Genomic DNA, 12,320 nt, shown 5'->3' with positions numbered 1-12,320 from the left:
AGTAAAGAAATGAAAGGGAAACTTATATAAAATGTGATTGATAAGACTGGGTCTGATATTAAAATTGGAGAGTTTTGCATGAATGCCCATTATAGTCTGCCTTTGCTAGTGTCAGCACAAATGAGAGATATGCCTGACCTGTGCCTCCTTAGTACATGTTTGAAGGGAAATGTGTGATTTCTGAACAGACTTATTGTGCAAGCAAAAACATATTTGCTAAAGATTACAGCAGCAAGCTTGCTCTGAATGTTGAGCCTGGGGAATACAAAAATGCCTTGTATTACTTTTCATGGCACAGTGAGAGCAGAAAACTTGGGTTTGTGCTGCTAAATATTTGTTTTAGATTCACTATTCCTGGGCCCCCATGTGTGGCCTGAGTAGCAGGGACTTTGCCTGGGGAATCAAGTAGGTGTTTGCGTGACAGAATCCTCCCTCTTAACCTGAATATACAACTCAAGTCCCCAGGCCATGGTGGCAACTCAACCTTTATCTGTAGAAGCATTAACCACAGCTCTAAGTAGTGGATCTGTGCTGGATGTGGATACACTGGTCATATACCCACCTTTCCCTGCCCTGCCCGCAGCGCTTCTCTGCACTTCAGAACAGCAATTCATCATGGAGCAGTTCTTGTTGGCACATCAGAGTTTGTGGAATCCTCCTCTATCAACGGTCCTCAGCCACCTTTATTTTCCCAGTGCAACAGAGACACAGGATTTCCTGAAGCTTTGAGTCTTGCATGCACACAGAAGACGCAGAATTGGTCCTGATATCTTTAATGGGTGATTATTACTGGATATGGTCAATGTTTTTTTTCATGAAGTTTATTATCTTTCATGCCAAACGTAATGCATGTTAAAATTTGAGATGGAAATAACTACAAAAACCAAAAGTTAATTTAAGGTGTCATTGTTTTGCATTTCTATGATTCAAAAGAACACTTTTAAAAATAAAACATTACAATGAGAATTCTACAATGTGGACCATTTTCGGTTTCTGAAACAAGTCTCATTTGTGGAAAAATAGATAGATAACAAAACTAATATAAATAACAACAATAATTCTGTGGTGATGATTAATCCAGTCAGTTCTGCTGCCCGCTTGCGCTGTCAGAAATTCTTCCAAAACGGTTCCTACACTGATACTTTACTACTCTGCATGGGAAGGGAGACCTAGCAGGCTGAGAGGTAATCTTGAATTTGTCTTTGAACTAGGAAAAAGTGGAGTTTGGCTTGATCTCACACCTTACACTAATACTTGCTGCCAGGGCAATTTTTGCCAGTCTTCATGACGCCAGCAAATGGAAGTATACTGCCCTATATGTATTTAAGAGTGTTTGTTTTGCATATGTGTGTGTAGGAGGAGTCATTTCCTGAAAGGTATAATCAGACACTGACCTTGTACTAATTCTGCTGACAGTTGCTATAGGGCAACCCTGTCTGAAACAGCATCACCTCAATGCTGCTTCTCATTGTGGAGTTTTGGCCACCGGTGTACAAGAAAAATGATTGGTTATACATACAGAGACAGCCCTATGGTAATGCCTGCCATCTGAGCAGCCACAATTTTTGGTGAAGTTCAAATCCAGAGCCAAAGTTCACAGGTAGCCCTCCAAAAAGCCACGTCAGCCTCCTGGATCTGCACATCTGCAGGCTATAAAATGTAAGGCAGGTTCTGGATCTAAACTTCATAGCCTGGGCCCATGTCAAGTTAACAGCAGAACAAGGGAAAATATCTTGAAATATGAATATGCTGAAAACATGTTAATGTGCTTGCTCTGTGAACAGGAGGGAGCTGCATCTTTGGTGAGTAGTAGCTAAAGAAAACAAATGGAAAGGGATTGTTTAAAGCAGATTAAAGGGGATTAGATGGATTCAGGTGCAGCCGTCTGAATATTTTGCCTCCTCGTGTCCTCTGCCCTTGAGAATCCTAACCACTGCATTATCTTTTCACAAGCCTCTGATTTTGATTGGCACAAACCCATGCATTTCAGTAAATTAAATATACTTGATTTTCCTTTGAAAAGCAGCCCACTGTTTCCAGTACACAGGATTCTACCTCTGCTTTTAAATCAGAGTCTGACAACTTTTCTCCAGATTAGCCTTCTGGCTAAAATCAAGGGCTAAATCCTGCACTCTTCACTTAGGCAAAACTTCAGCAACAGTTTTGCTTCTAAAAGAACTGTAGGATATAGCCCTAAATGTAGCATCAATTTGATATCTGATATGTTGAGGGACTATATCCTCTTCTTGTAGGATAATTGGTCTCTGTGATCTAGTGGGTCTTTCCCAACCCTAAATATTTCTGCATTTGTCTCCTTTCAAAGTGCTCACAATAATAATGGCATAAAACACGAGTCCCTTACTCAGTCCTTGAAGCCAAGGCTGATGCAGCCTAACATGAAATTATTGATTTTTTTGGGGGTGGAGGCGGCAAAATTCTCTACTGGGATAAAGTGACTTAAATGCCAACACACGAGTTGAGATCAGCTAAGGAGCTTTAACTAAAAGTGATGCTCCGTCCTCCGCTAAGGCAGCTGAAATCAGCACAATAATTGAATAGGAACAAATGTACTTTGAAGTTGCATGACAAGGGCTAGGCTGAAGGAATAGGAGGCCCTGGTTTCCCAGAGGTTTAGGAGCCTTTATTTGCCATGGCATAATATCTGACCTTTAATGGGTCATTTCTATGGAGATATTATGCAGAGGACAGTCTCAGCATATTCTGAGGGTTCTAGGCAATGGCCCTACCATCCCCATGGTTAGCCTGGCCCTCTGAAAAGCTATACATTTTTATTTTATTAATGAAAATCATTTTCTGTGATCATGCTAGTGTCCAGCATGCTTGACTTCCTTGCCTCATAGTGCTGATGAGAGCTGTTGAGATTCCTTACCTTCACCTTTGGCTAGTTCCAATCTCCGTAATGAGGTGTTATGAAATAACAAAGCTGACCTTGAGGGATTTATTGCTGGAAATTGAATGTGTAACACAAATAGGAAGGGAGTAAAAAGCTCAGATTTCATCCCTTTTTTTTCGTTTTAAGAGGATAATGATTATATCCTGTCCATGTGGGGGAATGGACTCAGTGATCTGGTTGGTCTGTTCCATCATTAACTTCTTTGATTCTAATGCCCTTATAAACTATGCCCCTTGCAAATATGCTTCAGATCATTTTACATCATATTGGCATATGTGTTGTACGGATATTTTCCCATTTGGTATCTCAAACCAACATGGCATCTGTTGGGCAGTGTGATTTGACACTGTCATTCAACCGATGTGGCATTCACATAGTGAAGGCGAAAGGTTCAGTTTGAAAAGGTATTGCGCCTCAAGTTTTTAAGACCTGCTTATGTAACTTGGACCAATGTGTACATTTAGCTTCCTCATTTTATTATTGGGTTCCAATGTATGGACCTGATCCTGCAAGGCTGTGTTCATATGGAGCTTTCCTTGATCACACAAGCAATCCCAATGAAGCTAAAACAGCAGGTAGGGACAGACTGGTCTTTGGAGATTGGTGATTTGGAGGGGGAAGAGGCTGCACTGAGAAGATAATGAGGGAAATCTACATGGGAGATGAATAATCTCTATTGTGTCAGTGTCCTATGTTCGTAGCACTGGGTCTTGGCCTGTGATCCAGCCAATCTGCTACTAAAGTCCATTTCTTGTTTTGCTATTCCGAAATGACACGCTGAGTCTGTATAAAGATGGACTAGATGTTTGTCTGCATAGGCCCTTGTGTTGATCAGCCAGGCACCTAGCCCTTCTCCCCAGAGAAACATTGCCTATGCACGGCTGCCTCGGAGAAAAACTGGAAGATCAAAGCAGGAAGAAAATGACATGCCTGTATTTCAAAAGTGTGAAGCTCGCAGTGTCGTAGCCATGTTTGGTCCCAGGATATTAGACACAAGGTGGGTGAGGTAATATCTTTTATTTGACCAACTTCTGTCGGTAAAAGAGATAAGCTTTTGAGCTCCACAGAACTCTTCTTCAGGTCTCTGAAGTGTGAAGTGTTTGTTTAGGGAGGAGGTATTAGAGGGGAAGTGGGGTCATCACACAGGTGGGCACACCATCTGTGGACATACACAGGGGGTGGACTGACATGTACAGGTGAAAAGAAGAGGAACAAAATATTGTTTTTGTTTTTAATCTTTAGGATCAGGATTAATTCTGGTTTGTGGTCGGAAATAGCAGCATTCAGATTATTTCATTCTCTAATTAAAGACATATATTGTTTACAGCCACTGTACTTGGTGGCTTTCAAAATCCAAGTGACTGGCCCTTGCAATGGGAGAAGTGAGGACACTTTCTTCCTCCATCACCTTCAGTTGACTTTTTTGATTTAGCAGGTCTTCTGAGAATAATTCATAGAATTATTCTGTTAACGTTACTTCAAGATTACCTTTTGAGCAGTGTGATCTCAAGACTAAAACAGTGCTTACCTTTTCCCCTGCCCCCAAATGCAAACGAATCATAAATGCTTCAGTAAAACAGCAGAGCAAAGGTGTGTTTGCTGCACAAGGTTGTTCCAATAAAACTGTACTTTGCCCAAGATTGAACAAAATTGTAAAAAAGACGCACAGTCTAAAATTGACATTCCTTTTTTATGAGGACGAGTTATTTATAACCCTAATATGTTACTTTATTGTGTTATCTGTTTTTATTCTGCTGCACAGCATCTAGCCCTAGCATTTTGGCAGGAGAGAAGTAGGGGTGCTATACAAAAGTATTATTTTTTATTTCATCATTTATTATGAAACCACCTCTTGAAACCTTTGTGGTAACTCTGCTCATAATTACTGCCACATCATCAGTCCATCAATTTTGATATGTATTTCCATCACAAGCCAATATAAAATATGATGTGTAGATAAAAAAATCATACATAGTCACATAACCTTCACATTTATTATAGCTTCAGGTTGGAAGAAGTGTTGTAAAATGAAACTTCCCTCCTTTATGCTTTTATTTCCCATAGCAGCATTGTTTCTAATCTACTTTTGTCTCTCTGAATGCTATGGAAAACATGGTGCAAAGAAAGAAAGTGCACCAGCTCACACAGTTTACACCTGTGAAACCATCAAATGGAGCACAAGTGAGTATGCCTTGGAAGAACTGTTACTGAATAGTTGGGTTTTTTAAATAAGCACCTAGAATCACATGTGTACAATATTCTACGTTGACAGGCTTCTCTCTGGTATCTTGATAAGGCTCAGAAAAGACAAATGCCACTCTCATCCCTCCCATGTCACTAGAAGATTTTGAGGTTCTATTTGACATATTAGTGAAATGATTCTGAAAAACAATTTAAACTTAGAATACATGTTATGAAAATGCTCAATAGCTGACTAGCAGGAGAGTCATCAGGAAATGAGCTGAAGGTTATTGTTCTCTTGTATCATAATAAATGAGATTATGAAGACATGAATTAGTTTATATAATAAGCATCCCTCCCATCATAAATTTTGCCGTCATGAGTTCCATCTTGACAATTCATATGATGGGAAGATCAGTGTCAATGGAAAGATGAATAAAAGTACATGGTAAGATGTTGCTCCATATTATTAAATTATTGATTACAATATTTAGCTCCCTGTTAATTTATCAATGAGAGGATATGACTCCATGTTATTAATTTAAAATTCTTTGCTGAGTAGCCAAGCATGCAGGCTTACAAATCACCCTAATCCTTCTCCATAAGGCACACCACAACAGACATAAGCTCTCCCTTTTTTTATTCAGACATATTTTCAGATGTATGTAAAGATTTGAACATTGGGGAGGGGAGAAATCAGAAAATAAAAGGAAAATCTCCTATGTCATGCACAGAGAAAAATATGATGAGTATCTGAGATTTACTTACAAAAGTGGGAAGTGACAGACAGAAAATAGCATATAAGGATTCTTAGTATCTCAGTACAATAGTGCAAATCTTCACAAACTGTATAACTCAAGAGTTCAGTCATCATTTTAATAAGAGTAGAGATGGACCTAAGCTGCAAGAAAGAGTGGCCAGCTTTGAAGGCTGGATCTGAATCCAATCTTCTCCAAACGTATCTTTAAATAAGGGTAAAAAAATCAGACTATTGATGCCCGATCAATACCTATTGACTTCAGTGGGCATTGGACTGAGTCATAAATCCCAATTTCCTTTACACCAAAACATGTCCGTCTCCAAAAGGCTGCAGGAGGAATTCCTGAAAAACAGTAGTGTATACAGATTTAGCTAACAGGTGCTCTCCCAAATGACCAAGATATCCATTTGATATCTCATTAATCTAAGTTCTAGAGGCTATGGCTGAAATCCTGGCTACTTGAAGTCAGTGGCATAATTCAAAGGAGACAGATTTCCACCCTGTGTTTCGGTGAAAGGGTTCTTAATTGTTTCTGCATTTGTATAACCCACTTCTTCCTCCTAGTTCTCAGTATGAGTTGTTGATTCAAGTTCTGTTAATTGTACAATGTGTGAAAATAATCCAGTATATTAATTAACATCAAAACAATTATCTGAGCTTCAGGTTGTGACCTGTGACTTGGAACCATACCTCCCTTGGCTGGTAAAATGTAGATCTCTATGTAGATAGAACACTGAGATAATCAAGGAGATCGTTGATGCCTTCCTTCAGAAAAAGTTTCCACACTCACTTAAATGAATTACCGTTAGGTTTGTGCTAAGCAAACCGTATTCTAACATGGGCAATCTCACCAATTATCTTCTCTCTATTTTTTATGGTAAAATTATTGGAAAAGTTGCATCAAGGTAGTTCTGGCAATAGAGTCCTGGTTTCTCTGACCATTTTCATTCTGATTTTAGGCCCAGGTAGGCCTAGGAGTATGGGTATGGTATGGCTGATTGTAATGGTCTTTAGTCTCATTTTTAGTGACGGATAAAGTAAATGTGTCCACATTAATCCTTAGATCTATCAATCCTCTTTATTTCTGTCTACCAGGAGGTATTATTGACCTGTGTTAACCAAATATAGAATTTTACTTGAACATCTTTTTCTTGGAAGATAGCACTGGAGGTCTGATCTTCTGTCATGGGACCTGTGTGGTGTTTTGGAAGGATCTATTCTGCCACCTGCACTATCTAAGCTGTATTGTATATGAAATAATAAAGGGAAACAAGACAGTTTTTGTTGCAGTGCCATGATCACACTGATGCTTGGTTTCACATCTCTGTCTCTCCAACTCAGGTACTGCAGTTGTTAGGGTTGAGATTACAGCCTGCTGCTTAAAACTAATTTCTAATAAGACTGAAGCAATTATGACTGGGTGTGAGAAGCTACCAAGGAAATAGTGAATTTGTTATCTACCTCTTCAACTGAGGGTGCATAGCTGCCTTTGGTTGGTCGTATTTGCAATCTAGGAGTTCTCTCTGATACTTAACTTCTTCTGGATATTCAGATAGCAGCATTTTTTTCATCTTCTCTGAGCAACTTTCCCTATCAGGTGCAGAGCTTACCTCCATCACTTATTTATGGTCATCCCCATCTTTGATTGTGGCAATGTGCTCTTCTTGATGCTATCCTTAGACCATTGAAATGTCATCTGGTGTGTTTAAATAGCAGTGTGTCATACAACTAATACAGCTCCCGTGCTCCGGATACTAAGTTGTCTTACAGCTCATTTCCAAGAGCAAGTCAGTTTGGCTGGATATTTAAACTGACAGCCAATAGTTCTGTACATCTGTGGGCAGCACGTTCTCAGTGGAGGGCCCTTGACTCTGACATTCACTTTCCCTCCCACTCCGCCTGTGATCTAACAGGCCCTGCAACATGCCGGGAAAGTCAAAAAACTTGGGCTCTATCTATTTATTTAGGCTCTCTGAATAGGTGGGTTCAATACAGATCTTAAAAATGTCCTTTTGCTGTCCTTTTTAAAAAAGTATGTATATTTATATTATTGGTTTTAATGTTTAAATATATATTGTTCATGTACTACAGAGAAATGTGATAGGTACACTTATATGGTGAAAAAAATACATCAGTAAATTTCTGTTTTCTACGCAACTCACTGCACCAGTTCTTTAGTAAGAGAGGAAACCAGACTTCCTCCTTCCTAGGCTATGCCAGACAGAAGCTCTCATATCATCAGCTCAGTCCTCTGCAGTGCTGTTACAGGAAGTATCTCTCATCCTTATATAGTCACATTCTTCTCTGAGGATGAACAGGAAGATGAATGTGGCAGGGCACAGCGTCACCACCAGGAACAATTTATTTGCCCACTGTGGAACACTTTGGAGACTAAAGGGGATGGACTGTTAGCACTGTTAGCATTGTTCCCTGCAGACTGCAGCAGAACAAAAGTTATGGGCTAATGCAGGACAGTTGTTCTACTTGGTGAGGGGAGGAACAATGGAGAGGGAGATTTTTGAAAAGTTGATAGCTGAGTCAAATAATGTAATATTGCAAATCTAATTGGTAAACTAATGTTGGGTGTTGTTAGATTCCAGATGAAATACTGGGATATTAACCAACCTCAGCGGGGAGTGGGGGGATGGACAGATCTCCTGAGGGCTCTTCCAGCCCGATATTTCTATGATTCTGTGTGCCCAAGTTCGCTATTTTTGTGGCAAATGTATGGCTAATAGGTCAAATTTAGTCTCATATAAGCAGGTGCAGCTCTGTTGGCTTGAATGGATTTACACCCACTTGCAACAAGTCTGACTTTGTCCTAAAGTAAAAGTTCCCATTGTTTCAGATCCCAGCTGAGAACCAGATAAATAAAGAAAAGGTATTCACTCCCTTCCATCTCCCCCAAACCAAGTTACTGCCTGGGGAAGGCATCCAAAAGCAGTTCTAGCCACTTCTACCCACTACTTTGATTCTCCCTCATCTTCACCTTGAAAACACACAGAGAGTTAAAACAGTACAACTTTAAATACACACAAATCTCGAGGGTAAATGAGAATCTGACTTTCAGTGAGTTCAATGAGACCAGGACTTGAACCACTTTCTTTTGATTTCAGTGGCGTTTCTTAGTATTTGCACGGATGAAACTGATAATGGAGTCGTGCCGAATGACAAACTGTGGTGTAAATTATACACTATCAGATTTGGCCCATTGTCTTAATTATTTCAAATATAAAAAATAAAGTTTAAAAAAGAATGACAAACAATGTTTTTAAACATTCTAGCATTGGAAGTCTACTAGCTTTCCACCAAAACCAAGGTATGTATTTTCATGCTTCTGTAGGACATTGATATTATGGCTTAATGAAAAAGAAACTTGTTATGCATGTAGCACAGCATACGATACGTTGTACCAATAACACTGTTGGTTCTCATTTTACTGTACATATGCGACTGCATGTTAAATCATGGGTAGATAGAAAAGGGGCATTAGCTGGTAAGCATAGGGTGACCAGATAGCAAGTGTGAAAAATGGGGTGGAGGGGTTAGTTGCATATATAAGACAAAACCCCTAATATCGGGATGGCCCCGATAATATCAGGATGTCTGGTCACCTAGGTAGGCAGGAGCAACTGTTGTCCTGGAAAAATCTTGCCAATCAACAGACATCCTTTTGGGGTTTCTCCTCTGTCCCTTGCTCATTTTTTTCCCCCATTACAGCACCATATCGGAAGAGCCCTACTCTCCTGTGCTAACATATGACACCATATTGTTAGCATGGAGTACACTCATCACATGTGGACTATTGGCACGATTGGAACTAATTTTCTTGATTCACAGAAAATAAATGACACTGCTTGCTAGGGCCGAGATGTCTGGGATTTACAATCCTTCCACGAGACTCCAACAGAATCAACACCTCCTAGCATGCTCTGTTTGGCTCCTCCATGTTAGTTAATTCTCATGTGGCATTTATTCTTCAACAGGATGTTAATGGTTCAAAGCTATTAACTCTTCCTGCCCTCCTATGGATGCATATGGAAAGACAGTTTGCTACCTCTTTCCTTCCTTCATCACTCCCCACTATGACATCGCTTGATAGATTCTCTCAACGCCCCACTGTACACAGTAGTGAGTTTGGCCTGATAAAGGAAGGAAGTTACTAACCAAGCTAATTGGCTTCCAGCCTCATTCTGACTTAATTCAGACCTAAAACTGAACAAGAAATTATTTTCTTCGGGGAATATGGGTGATATGGAGTATGAAAAACACGGGTGCATCTGATGAGTGAGCTGTTTGTGACTGCTGCTCTCTGTACTCTTCTGGCTGAATAGCTAGAGGCCGCTTGCATGAGTCACAACTTTACCAAGTTAGGTAAGTCCATGAATTTACGTAGAAATCCTCAATAACGCAGTTAGAATCTAATAATGCTTTATATGTTTGCTTACTTTATGGCCAATTAAATGAATGGGCCAAAATGATTTGTGGTGTGAGTTCAGTGAAATTACACCAGGTAATTTCTTTGGCTCGGTGTCTTGTGTAATACAGCCGGAGAATCCTGATGAAGGAGTAGCCTGACACAAGCCAAATTTCTATCTTTCATTGGGGAACATAAAGATTCAGCTGCATGCCAGGGATAAAAATGTGTCAGCCAACAGCTTTTCCTCTGTTCAGTCTTATTAAGCTGAGATACTCAGAGCTAGGCACCCAAACTTCACTAAAAGTGAGGCTCTTAAGCCTTTAGATTCCTTTGAACATGTTAGTGTTTTTTTAGGGCCTGATTCTATGAGTTGATGACACTTTTAGGGCCTGTTTAAATGTGATTTGAGGATGTTTAGCACCTTGAAGGATTGTTCCTTACTGTCTGGAGAAATATGGAGGAGTAAAGCTGTATGATGCAGAAATATCATCTACTGATTGCCAGGAGAACCAGACACTCTTTTAGCACATGTTGCTCAGATAAATTAGTGTCATTTGTTTCAGGTCATATTCAGGGTCTGATCATGCAGTCCTCACAAAAATAAAATGCCCATTGATGACAACTGGCGTTTTGCCTGCTAAGCACTTCAGCTTCAAACCCACAGGACATTAAACATTATCTTATAGTTCCCTTTCGGCAATCCCTGTTACTGCTTGTATTAATATCCTTGGTGTTAACAAAACATGCTGGGGGCAGAAGAAAAAATTGTTCAATAATCTTATTCCTTCACCTTATAAATTTATCCTTCAAAATTATTTTCTTGAATTGGAAGAAAAATTGCATGTATCTAGCACAGGCCCTTGAGAAACTGAATTTGTCTCCCACACAAATACAAGCAATGGTAAATTATTTGCTCCGGGAGCTTAATGGTACAAGGGAACCATTATGCTTATATTTATTTTGATCCCTGAGTTTATATTAAGGAGAAACAAAACTGGCAGTGGTACTATTCCAGACATTGTCACACAATAAGCCCTAATTATTTGAAATGCCAAAATGATTCTTCTGATCTCAGAAGATTGTGCAGATGTTCAAAACACGCTCATGCATGTTCTGCAGGCTTCATTAGGCTAAGGAACCCATCAGTAGGGTTTGGATGTAGAATATGGAAACATACAGTCTTTGGAACTGCTGTAGAATGCAGCTGATACGGATCAGATTATGTTCCCCTCATAATGGCCAGATAAAATGTGAGGAAGGGAGAAAAGGGATGCAAGTAGCCTCCTGATAATACCCCAGAGTAATTTCTACATCTACCGAACTGCCCCATTTTTGTCCCATTCATAAGCATACTTTAAAGCTAGAGCTATTGTCTACCTCTGATTTGGGATTTAATCCTCTCTAAACTTTAGTCCAATCAAAGGCAACAACTTTCACTTTGTAAAAGTTCTCAGGGTTATGAACACAGACAAAACTAAAAGTGGCTGAAGCTGGGAACATATCATAGACAAAGTACTTGCAACAGCATGGGGGATGTGTCTGGACAAGGTGACAAAATTCACACATGCTTCAAGAACAAGCAAAGCCTACTTTCCAAAATAATTATTGGAGTAAACTTTTATCAGTAGTACATATACAACCCCACAGAAATCAAATAGGAGTCCTCTGTAACTCATAGCAGAAATCGGGCCATTGTGTTCAAATTTTAATCTGTGTATTTTAGATATTTACACTTTATGGACACTAGACTCCAAGCAGGTTCATCTTGCTTCTTTGACATGACTGATTTTTATCTGAGTCAGCTGGGCGCAATAGAAAGACATTTATCGTCATTGAACATACTAGCTGGCCAGGCAGAAATCTATGACAAGATTTACAAAACGTACAATTGAACGTGATGGAAGTTTTGGGAGAGGATGACAATCCTCTGAGCACAGTCCTGTGAGTGCGGAACAGCTTGTGCATGTTTCTGAGCTATATGTAACTCCCATTGACTCCAACTTCCATGCCACTGAAGTCAGTGGGAGCTGAGCGTAATCAGGTGG

The sequence above is a fragment of the Emydura macquarii genome, unplaced genomic scaffold (assembly GCF_026122565.2).
Source record: "Emydura macquarii macquarii isolate MOO-44397 ecotype Brisbane River unplaced genomic scaffold, CSIRO-AGI_Emac_v2 contig_212, whole genome shotgun sequence".
Classification (NCBI taxonomy): Eukaryota; Metazoa; Chordata; order Testudines; family Chelidae; genus Emydura; species Emydura macquarii.
Note: the sequence above shows the minus strand (reverse complement) of the source record.